The sequence below is a fragment of the Achroia grisella genome, unplaced genomic scaffold (assembly GCF_030625045.1).
Source record: "Achroia grisella isolate CSIRO2021 unplaced genomic scaffold, CSIRO_AGI_Agris_v1 utg402, whole genome shotgun sequence".
NCBI lineage: Eukaryota > Metazoa > Arthropoda > Insecta > Lepidoptera > Pyralidae > Achroia > Achroia grisella.
In genome coordinates this window covers 912,273-928,462 of record NW_026712841.1, presented here as the reverse complement: position 1 = coordinate 928,462, position 16,190 = coordinate 912,273, and the positions used below count along the sequence as shown (strand labels likewise).

The 16,190-nt window shown below is 30.8% G+C and overlaps 1 protein-coding gene across 5 annotated transcripts in view; it reads right to left on the bottom strand.

The window, feature by feature from the left end:
* The window catches only part of LOC131844583 (protein sickie), a 161,985-nt gene that overhangs the window by 81,913 nt on the left and 63,882 nt on the right, over positions 1-16,190 (bottom strand). Inside the window, exon 1 of one of the 5 annotated variants that reach the window (XM_059193501.1) lies at positions 6,328-6,444. The exons of the other annotated variants lie outside the window; for them this stretch is intronic. The gene's annotated coding sequence lies outside the window, so the exon portion shown is untranslated. Of the gene's footprint in view, positions 1-6,327; positions 6,445-16,190 lie in introns of those variants that run through there. 5 annotated transcript variants of the gene reach the window in all.

Below are 16,190 nucleotides of genomic sequence, written 5' to 3'. Positions count from 1 at the left end.
TTTGATACAATTGAATCCACTAAACTAAAGAGTAGGGATTTCAGTTATAAATTGCGTTGACTACGATAATCTATATTGTTCAATGTCTGGTGATCTATAGCAGATTTCTATATTAACCATTAGTTAATCAAACTAATGGTTAATCAAATGTTAAATATAGATAGAGATAGAGATATAGATAGAGAAATGTTTACAATCTAGTTATAGTTACCTATATCAAAATAAAAAAATACAGCATAAATTTTAAGGATTCGTGATTGTGGAGTTATTACAAAGTATTAATATTATACATTAACTACTTGAGATCAAAATATACGAGTAATATTCGCTTATAACTTAAGACGGGTATTACGTTACAAAGCAAAATCCGCTCTTAATATCATCAGAGTGCCGTTAATAACAATAATAAAAGCTTTTGTGAAATTTCAACTGCGAAAAATCTCCGTTACTAAGCCTGCATACAATATAACACAATGAAGCGGTGTTTGCATTTTTGCATATAAATTCTCATGATAAAGATGAGAATTCAAAATAAAGAGAAATATTGTTATATAAAACGTTACAGAGACTTTTTTATTTCATGGGGCGAAATAAAGATACACAAGCAAGGCGATTGGCATTCGGTTCATTATAAACATAGAGGCCGTTGGCACTCGGTTCTCGATATCTATCCTTTGAAACATGTAAAAGCCAAGATATGCAAAGATAAGTAAGATTATAAAATGTAGTCTTTCTGCTTTCTTATTCCTATTATTTTTTGTTGAACTTGAGTAGATTAATCCCAAAAAATATATATTAAACTTTTGCCTATGGCCTACTCTGCAATGATTATTACAAAGTGTCTATAAACCAGAGTATTTGTAAATATATCAAAAAGTTATTCTACACTTAAGTCTACTTTTCTATGTTATTAAATTTAAAATAGATTGATCGTATTCAAGAATATGTCATCTATTTTATATAATTACTAGATGTCCCGGCAAACGTTGTTTTGCCTTAAAATAAAAATAAAAAAATTTAGGGGTGGACTAACTACCCTAATATTTAGAGGGATGAAAAATAGATGTTGGCCGATTATCAGACCTACTTAATACGCTCACAAAATTTCATGAGAATCGGTCAAGCCGTTTCGGAGGAGTATGGGAACGAAAACTGTGACACGAGAATTTTATACATAAGATATAATTTCATTTCGATTTAATTAAATAAAAAGTCAGGCCATTGAAAAGATATATTAGTTTAAAATCCTAATATCATTATTTGATAATCTTTCGTACATTGTTTACTATTTTTTCAAGACAGAAACTGATTATTTACTTTACTTTACTCATATTTACTTTATTCCTATTGTTAGCATTTTTTAAATAAATGAGAACGTTACAGTACATATTTTGAACATTCGAGTTATTACAAAATATTTTTTCGGACCTTACATTTCATATATACCTACTATCTTATTATTTATTTATTACATATATGCACTACCTGTAAGTAATCGAAATGTGGGAGCAGCAGTGTAGTGTCATTGAGTTGTGTCGTGACACTAAGTCAGATTTATCACGCCTTCCCCCTTCTTGAATGTCATCCAAGAAAACTTCAATATAAAAGACGTATTCCAACTATCCAAGTGTTATAGTGATTGAATAAGGAGAACATAATAGTATTTATGATAGTAAATAACTGTATATTACAATAAGAAAAAACGTAATATTTGTATTAACACTATACACATATCTTAACACTATTAAACAATAATGTATTTAAAAATCGTAATCTAAGTCGTTTCATGCAGATAATGATAACTAATATTATAAGTCTGATTATGAGTTTGTTTGTTACATAGCAGAAGGACTGACGCTTCTTTTGAACCTGGACGAAGTCAGAGGCGAAAAACTATTTATATGATAATCACTCTCCAGCCATTTATTATCCTATCATTCTAGATTGAAACATACGACTTATCTACTTAACATATTATAAAATCTATTAGTTTTCCCTTCAATTATCAAACTGTTAGTTTTTAAGAATAATTTTTATAAATAATATTAATGTAAATAAAGCATTTACTTCAAATACTAAAATGCGTATTAAAACCAGTAACAAAATATAACCGTAACAGTAATACAAATTTAAACAAATTAAAAAATATAAAAATGTATGGCGGTGCACGCGCACATTGTCGTAATAAATTCTAATACAAAATGACTCGGGTTCCGGTCGCTATGGACATTATCGATTATTTCGTGTGAACTATTGTTGTGCCGGGGGCGCAGAATCCTGGGGGGACGTCACGCCACCCCTCCACCACCCTCCACTGAGCCAAACAAATACACCGCGATTTCACTTCACATGTTAAATTTTTGTGGTATTGCCACATTATAATGCCGTAAACTTGTAACTTAATAGTTATTTTGTTGTTATACAACATAAAAATGTATCGTGTAAGCTCGGTAAAGCAGTAAAAGAAATGACTACGACACGACACGACACGGCACTTTGTTTTTGTCGTAATAAAATTGTATGGTACTATTTCGGGTTTTGGTCGTTGTTATTATATTTTTTGTTTTTTTATTAGTGCAGTAATCCGTCATGATCCCAAAAATTGTGTCATAATTTCGATAAGTAATGAATTAATTAACATAAGTCCTCTCTTCTAGGTTGTCATTAAGAGATTGCATTTAGCGATAAGACCGCCTTTTGTTATTATTTTAGTATTTACTGTATTTTCTCATTATTTTATGTGTACACAATAAAGAGTTTTATTATTATTATTATTAATTGCATTAGTACATGCATAAAAAGTATTTCTTTGATATTATGACTAAAATCTATATGTAATATATAAACAAATACATAAATAATCTAATATATTATCATAATTTAAATAACATCGGTTCAAAATCTATCTAGATATCATGTAACAAAATGTCAGGGAAATTGAATAATTATAAATTCTTATTGTAAAAGTGATATCATCAATTCATAATAGAAAATATGATATAAAATACAATGTACATAAAGATTTTATATTTTAAATTTTGTATACCACAACTGCTTTAATAAAATATGATAAAAACATAAGACTATTTATACAATCTCTCCCACTATTATTATTGCAGCAGGAAAGTATTTCAAAACATAATCCAGTGTTGCATTGCGGAGAACTGCGCCGAGGTGCACACCTACCAACATACACCTACCCGATGCGAACTGGTTTACCTACTGAGATAAACGCACTGTGCTTAGCATACTAACAATCTCTACAGAAATCACAAATTCCTATCAATACCTTTTTGCAATGATCAGGAAAAAAATATTGTTGTGTATATAATGTTTCATTTATTTACATTAATTTAATAATGAATATAATTATTTTTCCAAATGTGTTTTAATAATATTCGTAATTAATTAATATATAATAAATATACAGATATATATTTGTAATTTCTAATGTTCTTAATATCAATATTTGTGAGTACTATAACTTGTAATAACAATTACTGGCATAATTATTGCAATAAACAGATAGTAACAGAATTTCCACATCGTTCGAATTTAAGAAAAAACAAATTATATTTCCCATGTTACAGTATGGTAACATACACCTAAATAATAATTACTTCTAACCTACGACAGTTCTGTATAATAAAACGAATAAAAAGGGAAAGAAAAATCTTATCCTTAATCTGTATGTCCTGTATATAACAGGACATACAGATTAAGGCACCAGCACCGATAGTTAAGAAAATAACTGTGGGAACGGCAACACGTAATTCTTTAAATTATATAAGTATTACTAAACTATTACTAGTACTAAACTATAATACGTATATTATAGTTTAGTGGTGGCCACAGTATTTATAATTTTCAAATAAAGTAATATATAAATAAATCTATGTACCTACAATATTTATACAGAATAAAAAATGTCTATCATAGTGATGTATCACTTGTTGACAAATACCATATATGAAGTTAAATCAATATTGCTTAGTAATAAACCTACAAACGCAAAAAAACTTAATACATACATATATACGTGTATGTGGGTAATTTATACGGATCAGAGCGAAGTAATCAGATAATACAAGGTTTCACTATTATCTTATTTACTATATATAAAATATATACATACTAAGTACTTGTATTATAAGTATACAGATATAAATACTTAATCCTAATTTATTCTCTGCTGGTTGTAACTATGAAAAATAGTAGTCCACTTTTACTAGCAACTGAAAGTAACATAATGAAAATAATAGTATTTATTTATAGTTGTCGTTTCAAAAACATTAATGTATAGTTAAGGGTTTTATTGAACCCAAGCGGCTGGACCAGTCTATGGCGAGCTGTGGGCGTGAAGCACTAACCCGTCCGTTCCAGATACCCACTCGATAATACAAAAAGAAATTGCGAGACCGTAAAGGAATCTTTACACTGTACAATGTAACAGAAATAATATATTATACACTGTAATCAAGTTTGAATTTATATGTTTCTAAAAAGTACGTAATTAAACAAATTTTGTATAGTTTTTATCGAAATAAGGACTATTGTATTCTCAAAGTTATAACCTCCAAAGCATATTCGGATTCGGTTTGTTTTTCTGCAACATGATATATTGTAGTCAATAATGTCACATCGCTAAAAAACATACATTGTAGAACTATATGATCGTTTAGGAAAATGATAAAGTAACTGCTAATTAATTTCAAGTTATTAAATATATAACCGTTGTATCTATTTTAATTCTAATGCTAAATATACTTTCTAGACAATACCACAAGCAAATAGTCCCTTAAATCTGTATAATTCTAGTACTTTTATGTATCGAAAATAACATTGTTTCTTTTAATCTAACACACGTTTACAAAAAAAGAAAGCTAGAACTCCCGTAGAAAGATTATTCAAATTTAAGTAATTTTCACAATTCATTATCTAACCCCAGAAATATTGCTAAAATATTAGTCGACATGCCTTATGCGGAAAAGGTGGCGTATATGTAATCCTTAACAATAACAGTACACGACAATTCGATATGGTCAGTTTTAAAGCAATACGTTTAAAGACAAGTCTGCGGTGTAATGCTCCATTTTCTGAATTCATTACAGTGCATTCGTGTTTGTTAAGCCTTAGAAACATGGAGTACAGTGAAACAAGTAGTATTTTTAGGCTAGAAAGTCTTCATTATGATAAAAAAAAATATTTTGTCCTGCGACTTACGCAAGTATATTAAACAAACATGCGCGTTTATAAAAAGAACACATATAAAATTATAGGATTTTTGTACTAAATGTGGACCATTTAGAAATCTGTGATCTAGTGGTTTTCCACCACTCCTTATCTTAAAGAGCCAACGGTCGTGAATTCAAATTATGTTCATGGTCTAAATTTGATAGTCACTGTTTGCAAATGTAATACGAAAAGTGGCGGTAAGTTCACAATGGATTTTATGGTTAGTAAACTACTATACTATAGGACGAAAGTTGAGTGTTACTTTAACTACAGAACAACAATAGGACTAATCTTTCTAACTACCCCATCTGTAATTGTAGTCGTGACTAATATTTATCTATGTATTTACACATTTTAGTTGTTCAATTATGTTAATTATTGACGAGTACACCCATCCATACTGGACTAACTTTGATCAATATTTATCAAGTTTTTTTTAAATATTTGTTAAATCCATACAATCGAAACTGTAACAATAGGTCAGGTACACAAGGCTTCAACAAAGTGGGTATCTAAATATGTCCTGAAGAAACAAAAATTTAGCGTCTCCAGTTTTGCGTACTATTTCTGACTATGGAAAGTAGAGAATTGTACATGGCTGGCTGAAAAAGTACCCATAGAACAATAAATACATACAGGTCAAAATGATGAAGATTCAAACTACCAAATATTAGAGCATATTAAAATATAGTAGCTTCAATCGGCAGTTCAAAATCATAACAATATTCAATATACTTATATAAACTAATATATCTTCTACTGAACTACCATTATTTCCTATCTATAGTAGTATTAATAAACTGATTACTAAAAATAGATAGTGAGAAGAGAGTGCGCGCCCAACTTGCAATGATCAGTAGCTTCAAAGTAAAACAAATAAATCTAAGTGCATGATACTTATGCTAAATTTAAATTTCAGTTTCATGTTAAGTCACACAGTTAAACTGAATCAGAGGTTCATCTAAACAACATTCGCTCGAATTAACTCCAAATAATGTAAACAACCTAAGGTGCGTCTGAATGCGTTCACTTTTGGTAGGATTTGAACAGAATCATATAGAGAATGTGAAATAATCTTTGCACAGCACAAACATTAACAAGATTTGTCACGGTAGTTTCGTGTCACGCGTGGAGTGACGGTTGAAAGCGCGGGCGCGTGCGTGCTACTACTTTGAGAGCACGAGAGCGTGTTCGCGCGACCATTGCGTCCGCACGACAGACAAAACAGTCGACGAAAGCGCAAGGGCCTTCGCCCCTTCCGAATCCGTGATCGCGCGGGATGCAGTGAATGCTAATACTTAGCTAGGGCTGTCTTGGTTACTTCAAGATTACGCACGACTTTCCCTTGTTGAATAAATTTTAAGAAAGTTTACATTATTTCAAAAAGTGGGCGGTATAAAGTATTTAGTGTACACGACCCCATGTTAGACATACAACATAATAGGACAATAAAATATTACTGAGCTTTATAAATTAAGCAGGTATCCAGTGATATTTGTTCTATGCCAACTTCAAATTAAGGTATTGTATATCGTGTATTATTTTATACAAAAATTAAAGTATAATAAAAGTTAATTGACAACATTTATTACTGAAACGCCAAAAGAATTATCGTAATTTGTAATTTGCGTTCTCTAAACTCTATAATGCTCTCTCTATTCCCTCTCTGTCTTCCAGGACGAAAACAGTTTCCAACTTACAATATAAAATTAGACCAAAGTTTTCAAATAATATAGTGAGAAATATACAGTGAAGTTCCGACTAAAGAGCAATATTGACAAATTTATTAATGATAAAAGTAAAACAATATACATATTTGTATGGTACCATACATTATCCTTAAATTCGACAACCCTAAACAGCATTGGATGTATGAAAAACCATTGGCACGGGTGCCATCTGCGTCGGGGAGGGACCCTTGCATTAGTGGGATGACATTATGCACTCACAGAAGGGTTCGCGGCTTATCTGCTAAAATCACTAGAGTCGACGCGAAATAATTTACACAGAGGCCACAGTAAACAACTTCCTGGAGACAACTACAGGCTTCGGTGGGCGTCATTTTATAGCCGTTTACCGGCGTTTGATGGAGGGTACACACTTAATTGCCATTCATGCATTATATGTGATACAACTTAACACGACTCCACATCCCATATGGTTTTATTATACAGAGTTTTTTAACTATAATGATATTTTGTTAATATTGTAAAATTATTCATTTTATTATTGTAATGAATAAATAATACCACAGAAATAGATTACAACTGTAATGAACATACTATTAGATGAAATTATTAAATATTATACAATATACATTTATGATGATTAATATATTAGTGTAGTGACGATACTGTAATAGGTGCATTACAAAAATATAAACGAGGATACAGCAGACTTTAACTATACAAAAACATTAAGTCCAAAAAAAATTATATCAGTATAAGATTATGTAATTTATGGAACTTATTGAGAAAGTGCCTAACTAAATATTAAAGAATGTTCCCAATGATCCAAATTTTAATGCACCACTTGATGGTTAGCTCTTGCATAAAAACATTTTCATATTTGTTATATTTTAGGGGGGTACGATCCCGTCACAATGAATTTATATTTATCGATAATAAGCTCAATATCCATTATATGAATAGTACGCTGAAAACTACGTATTTAGCAAAGTTTAATGAATATTTATTTAATATAAGTATCTTGAAAAAATTCCATACCTATATAAGTGATTATTCAATTCAACAATGTTCATTAGGTACAATATAATTTAAAAATTCTGCAAATAACCGAATACGGAAATTTATATGCAGAACTAAATCAAAATTCACTTTTATTCAAAATAACTATTACCTCGTTATTTTTCCTCAAAATTAACAAGTCTTTAAAATATTTGGGCGAGATTAAAGTTCTATTCCGAGGCAATAAAAATAAAATGCGGAAATGTTCCACTACGGTTAAGAATCGACTAATTCCCCTTTCGCTTGTTAAACCAGATTAAACTATTCGTAGAACATCTAAAAGCAGAGTGATTTATAACAGAAACGTGAGAAAATATGAATTATATTGTGGAAGAAGTTATATTGATGAAGCAGCGAATAGTATAAGAAAAGCGCATTAATATTATGACATAAGATATCAAACTGTCACTACTACAAAAGTGAAGTATATATTTATTTATTATATTAATCCTGGTGTATATATTAGTTCTAGGCATATTAAAAAATTAAATAAAATTGGATTAAATGTGTAAAACAACGTAACAGAGATTTTTTCTGAAATAGGAGGAGTAGGAAAAATCTGAATGAGGATAATTGAAATAAATTTATTCTATTAAATATCAAAAGGCACATAAACTTTAATCCTAGATAAAAGCATAGCAATTTATTGCTATAATTTATGAAGGGTTAGAACTAGTGCATGATAATTTTAACCAAAAATCTATAACGTTCAAAATATCATGAATTAAACTGCAGCAATTTTTGAATCAGAATTAAACGGAAAACAGTTAAAAGGGTTAATGAGTAATTAAGATTTCATCTAATTAAGGTCTGTCATGTGATAATACATATATTATTTATAAATAGTTCTTTTCAACGTGGTCATGAAGAAACTGTAAGTACTTATGTTGTGATAATATTGTTGAAGATTTTCTAACGATGATAGAGTCATAGTATTCTATACATGCATGTTAACCGCAAAGTGTATTAGATAAATAATTACTAAATAATAAATATTTCTGTATAATTAACTCATGAAAACTTTATTAGAAACTACTAACTTTAAAAGTCGCTAACTTGCCGTGTGCACATAAAAATACTATCACATCATCTATAGCTGGTCGTAAAACAACGGGAGGATTAAACGAAGCATTGAACTCATAAGCCGTAATTTACGAGGACATAAACAGTGCAGTTTAATAAGTGGAATTTTCAACAGGCCCTCCACGCCAGGACCGCCGTAAAACGAATTGCTGACGGACGGTAAGGACATTTTCCTATTAGAGGTGGGTATGATTTATATGTTGTACTTACATATTGTTAAAATATATAGCAAACTGTAAACGCATTTCCACATATTAATAGACCTCACTGCAGCTTTTTAGGTAAAAATCATTAACATAATGCTGTGGCATACACACAATGTGAATGACTCGTAAATAATGATGTATATGTATATATTAAAACCATAGGAGTGTAATAAGTAAACTTATAATAAAACCCCTATGCGAATATATTTTTAGTGTACAGTCCTAGTATCTATAAATTATATATTCAATTTTAGATATAGCGCTATGAACTTTTATTACATTTATTTTACTTTTTAGAATCCCTCATCTATAAACGAAAGCTATTAAGATTATTCAACGACTTTAGCGCAAGTCTCAATAAAATATAATTTTTATGGGATAGTATGATTAAATGAAGAGTGTAAGGGTGTATGGGGAATAAATATACTGACAGAACTTTGCTTATGTTTGAATACCGCGTTATGGGCCACATTGGGTTGAGAGTTGTTTGTTGACAGAATGTACAGAAGAGTGATGAGTGGAATGGGTGAATGTAAACACACAGCGTGACAAGATGCGGCTGCTTCCATCGCGATTAATGTAAATAATATTTACATTCCATATAAAAAAATATGTAAATTTCTATAAGAAAATAGTTGTACGTTGTGTTGTGTTGTTTATGTTATTTGCAGCACAGTAATTCAGTATACTAAGGTAGACTTCGTAAACTTTATCGTCTGCATAGTACTTACCCTTAACTTTTTTGGCCATAAAGCTTGCTTTGTAAGCCTTCTATCATCAGCATAACCTTTTAGTCCTCCGGAATGGCAACACGTGAGTGGTATTACTGGCATCACGTGATAACGTTGATAACGATATACTTAATGCTGTTCATGTACATATATATATAGGCAATTATTTACCATTACTGCGGTAAATACAGGTAGTAAACAATAAAGTTGTTAATTTTTTTAATCGTTTATAGAAGCACAATCTTTTCCCTTTTGTATCCAAATATATAATTTTATTTTCGTGGTCGTAAAATCATATGTAATGTATACATGTTTTGAACAAAAGTTGCAGTAATGTAGGTCAGCATGCCATACATCCAGATTTTCTTATTCGTTCGGTAATAAAATATTATTTTATTCGTAATATATTTCTACTGTGTGAATTTTTAAATGGAGAAAAGGCCTGTGTATATTTTCTTGTGTAAATGGAATGGTAAAAAAGTATGCATGATTATTATTATTATTACCTGATAGGGTACAAGATAATTTGAAAGAATATCATGCCTTTACTTTATTAAGAGACAGGCACGGTGAGCAGCTATATTATACCTTTAAACTATAATATTAATTGCTTTAAGAATTATTTATATTTTTAGTCTATATATTGCATAAGTTTCAAATTATTTTGGCACAAATGGACGGCTTAAATTACAATAACGATAAAGTTTGTTTTCACTCTAAGTGCGGTTCAATATTTTACTACCATCATCTATGTGATTACGACGACTTCGTCTGCTTTTTTGAGAGCAAAGACTATGTAATACAATCCCTCTTTGTGACAAATTCTAATAAGGCATAGTATGAATATATGCATAAGAAAACATATTCTCTAAGTACTCCGTAATTTCAACTAACATAAAAAATATAGATTGCATAAATGTACACCTGCCTGTATATGTGTAGACTAGATTAGGATCGTGCGTTACTTATGAATAAAACCGTTACTGTACAAAACAAATAAGCAAGTTTGTAACGGTGTGTTTATTTTTATGTTTAATACATTCTATCTATTATATAAAATAAAAATTCTATATTCACGTAAATTATAAAAGACAGGATTTGGATTAATCACAGCTTAGGACGGCTACGTATCGACAGCTTAACAAGAAATTGAATAAGCGTTAAGCCTCTTAACAGCAATCACCCCAATTAACCTAATTGGCTCCCAAACTAACACCCGTGGTAGTAATTTGACACTTATTCGCTCAATGACAGGGAAACTCCTTGTTATTTCGACGGTAATGAAAGGCTATTTTTATAAAATCAATATATTTATTATGTTCCATATAAAGAAACGGCTTACCGATCCTGTCGGAATATAAGATCAACAAGGAAATAACATCATATTGGTCCATTATACCCTGTATATTATTATTAGGGAAACTTCATTTAATATCTACTTTCCTACTTTATTTATATACGATAGCTAATTATAATCACACGGTAGGAATGGAATTGTTAATAATGTGGATATAAAACCATTGCTACGTACCATGTCAAGTTGACGTCCACGGCGTCCCCCCTGGAAACCATAGTAATAAGATCCTAGTGAATTTGTCACAATGTGCTAACTGACCTAACCTCCTGCTCTTCTTATTATCCTCCACTGGTGCTCTGCGAGCACAAACCGTTAGCGCATGCAGGTGCAACATTCCGTTATCATCCATTGAAAAAAATAATATATAATCACACGCATTGAAATTTTAGTGTATAAATAATATAAAAATAAATTCCACTAACACAAAACTCTTGGAGGAGGCCCTTGAAATATATTATTGAGTCTAAATGTGTGTAAATTTTCATCACAAGTGAGTTATAAAGCAATAGGTAATACGGGGGAAAGTAGATTTCCCTTTATTGTTGTACCTCTCGCTTTAGACTGGTATCCGACCAATTTTCATGAATAAATTAAAGATCTACCTACTTACGCAAATTTAATTTACTTAAGTAATATGAAGAATACAAAAATCCATGAAAAAAACTAAAGTCACATTAAATACTAATTATAACTTGTCGATATTATATGATCTAGATATTTACTATAATAATATTAGGTGTATCACGGCAAATATCCCATATATAAGGTGTGCAATTGTAAATAGCCGTGAACAAGTTAAAAACAGAAATAAATACTTGGGAAAACAATTAAATCGTTTTAATTAAATAATATTTTATGATTACAACTAATACTGATTTTAGAATAATGAACCATATGTTCAATACCAACATTAATATATTATTATTCTAACGATGTAGAGATCACATTGTATGGCATCTGAGCAGTCAGACCAATGTTATGCAGTCATTCCGTACAAGGCGTGTCCCTTTAAGGTAAGTGGATCCATTGTGTTTAGCGGGCTACCTCGGTTGTTCACCTAAGAGGACTGCAAGAAAAACAGCGATTCAGAGACTGGCAAGTTGCATTTGCATCAAAATGCTCTCACTTTTCCATTTTTGCTTAAATTAATTATATAATGTATCTAACGACCGTGACTTCTTACAAATGCAATGGCAGTAGGGATAACTAGTGTTCTTGGCTTCGTAGTACAAGTACAATTATCAGAGATCTCTTATTTATCTAAAAATAAGCTACAACTCAATGTGAGTTGCTGATAATGAAAACTTTTATAGTTTATGTATATATATTGAGTTAGTACAGTATTTGGATTAAGTAATTTTCGAGTTTATCTAATACAGACAAAAACAAATCTTTCTAGCTAATATCACTTAGACGTTTAGATAATTATTATCAAGCCACAAACGTTACTCTAGCCATGTAATAGAATAGCGCTAGTCTAGAAAGGCAATTATAATATCGATGTTTAAGTATTGTTCATAAAGTATAACGTATAATTTATGTTGCATAGAAAAAGTCTAGTGTATTAACTTTTAACAATTCGTTACACTATCGAATATATTATTATAAGTAAGTACACACCTCTTTGAGCAAAATTAATATGAAAGACAAAATTTATAGTAGGAATTATAATGTAACATCTTAATGATGTTTACAATGTAATAAATGGTATGTAAAGTTGTTCTCTGAAATAATGTTAGCGTTCTCCGTCATAGAGGATTTGCGACACATTAAAGCGGCTAATAACAATTTAATAAGCTACGTATTCAGGGTTGCTAGCACTTTATAACAAAATAACATAGAGTAAAATAATTTATTACAAAATTCATTGAATTTAATGAAACCGTATATAAATAACCTTATTACAACTACTTAAAAAAGTTATAATATATTTTGTAATACAAAAGATATTTCTTGCACGTGCGCGCACCACACGGCCTATTGATGCGGCGCAAGCGACAGTAGCGACGGTGATGCGACAACAAAATGAAACAATGCCATGTTAGTCTTTTGTCGTGCCTCGAGTTCGGGACTCCATCGAGTTGACGTGACATCCTCGTATTGTCTTCGTAATCAGAAGCATTGACCGGAGTCGAGAGGGTTGAGTGACGGTAAGTGTCATATGCTTGGTAGCATTGAATATCTGTGACACCACAAAAAATTACCTTTTTTGTGAAAAAGTATTAAATTCACAACTATTCGCGGGGTTAAAATGGGATATATACGAATAATAATAGTATTCATTTTATATAATCTGTTGAGTTTACTTTGCATGTCGAGCTAAGAGGCACATCGCACATATTAGGATTATAATAATTTATGACCAAAGACCTTAAGTTAAATTATATCTACCTTAATAATATGTAACGTAAAGTTCAAACACTGCTATCAGCAAGGTGGTCATATCTACACTCAACGGAGGATATTAAATAATTGCATTATTTAATACACACATATGAAAATATATTTCCTTACTATATTTTCGATCCACTTTTAATTGAACAGATTTTGAATCGCAGCAAAATGCGGCGTGGTTCGTAGCATCGCATCGCAACGCTCAGTATGGTAATAGCCTAATAATAGCGCCACTTTACGTCTAGTCTGTGATTATGTGACGCGACGGGATGCTGCACTGCATGAGATAAAATAATTATGTAGCTGTAGCTAACAAGAAATATATTTATTTTATAATATGAAATAAGTACCAAACAATATAATATATAACCCCATCTTATGTGTACAGGTACATATAAGATAAGTAACCAGATTGCTCTAGTAACTGGATGAACACCCCTAACCAAACAATCCCTTCCTCCCAAGCGATTGTTAGTACCCTCATTGTTAGCAATGTACCACGTCATTTACCTCATAGGTACTCAAATCTTATCATCCTCCACTGGTGCCCCGCCTGCGTATACCGTTAGCGCAGGCTAATGCACCATTCCATTATCATCCATAAGAAAAAAATCAACATCCAGTATTTCCATTAAAGATTGATACGACTTACGATTGTTCATTACATTTCAATTATTTTTGTCTTCTTTGTTTACAAACATAGAATATGAGTAAACCGAAAATTACGAGCATCATCTCGGCAACTCGCCAATAGAGGGCGCTAGTGACTGAAATAGAAATGTCACTGGGCAGTCGCCTCGCGATGGTAGCGCAAGAATTATTGGCACTGCGGTAGGCATTTCCGATCTTCCGTTTTAATGTATGTAGGTAAGTACTATCTATAAGTTTTATAAATAGAAATAGACATCACTGAATTATTTTTAATTGAGTTATTTGATTCGCAAGTCAACTAACAATGACGATTTCTATAAAAATTGGCGCAGGTGCTTCATTTAAGAGTATATTGGTTATTTACATTTTATACTATACAGGTATACTATATATACATATATTTAGATTTAGATCTAATTGCCATTGAATGCAAATGATGCTGCCGCCTGTGAGTGAATGAGAAATATAATTATGTAGTGGATATTTAAGTTTTGTTACGTCTATAAATAAAATTATAGACGTAACAAAACATTTTTATGTCCTCAGCTAATCTACGGAAATCTATAAAATACTGGGTAAAATATAAAAGCGTGGTGAACGCGATGGATTTATCAACCATTATAGGAACGCCTGCTGTAAAGCGTAAGCGCAGAAATTTTCGGAGTACCTACCTTGAAGCGCTAAAAAATACTTGATTTTCAGAAGATACCTCCAGGAGGTCGTTATTATGTATTACACATTATAAAAACGTACCTACTTATGCGGTTGGAGAATATACGAGTATTTTAGTCATAGTATAAAAGTAAAAGAGAATTATTTACGAGTATTTCTTGAAACGTATTACTATTTATAAGTACGAGTTTAGCCAATAGCCACTGATTATGGTTGTCAAGTATTTCTAAGTTGTACTTAGCGCCGTTTTTTTATCTAGTAATAATACTAGTAATAACTAATTCATTATTATCAGAAGTTTAATATCGATATTACAAGTAGGTACTAAGTTTAATATCGAGTTGCCCTAGTACTGTATAATTTGGGCCCAGATGGCGCGATGCAATAGGTATAGGATTATTAATCTACTTTAGGTACTGATTTATTTATTTAATACATTACTCGTATTCACTAACATAAATAATAATATTTTATTACTTATATGCTAGGTAGCTTAGCCATTTTGTTCAAGAGTAATTATTTATTATTATGTATGTATTTACTAAAAAATATTTATTGATATCAGTTATCTAGTAACCATAATACAAGTTCTGCTTTGGATTAAACGGCGCTGTGTGGATTGTTCTGGGTTATTGTTATAAGTAGATTGAAGATAAATGTCTTCCAATTGTGAATAAATAGTTTTTTAATACAGCATCAATATGTTTAATAAAAATGCCTTTGAGCTAATTAAGATAGAACATATTATAGATAACTACATGGTAATTCGTTAGGTATATCTTCTAATTGGTTAGATAGCGATTTGTATTAAAATATATATACTTCATTAATATTTCACTATCTACTTAATAATGTATGACGTGGATTGTGGAAATCCTATTTCATAACATAACAATGCGTCACGACTGTTATCCCAGACGGAGTAGTCGGAGGCACTGTCAACTGTCGATGTCGTATTGAACGCAACATTTGACATTCCAAAATTTTGCTATTTCTACACTTAGTAATTTATTATTTATTTCTGTAATTTACAATAACTATTTTAAATTGTAACCCTTGGTTGCTGATAATATTTTAACGTAGATAAATACTATACTATACTACCGAATATTAT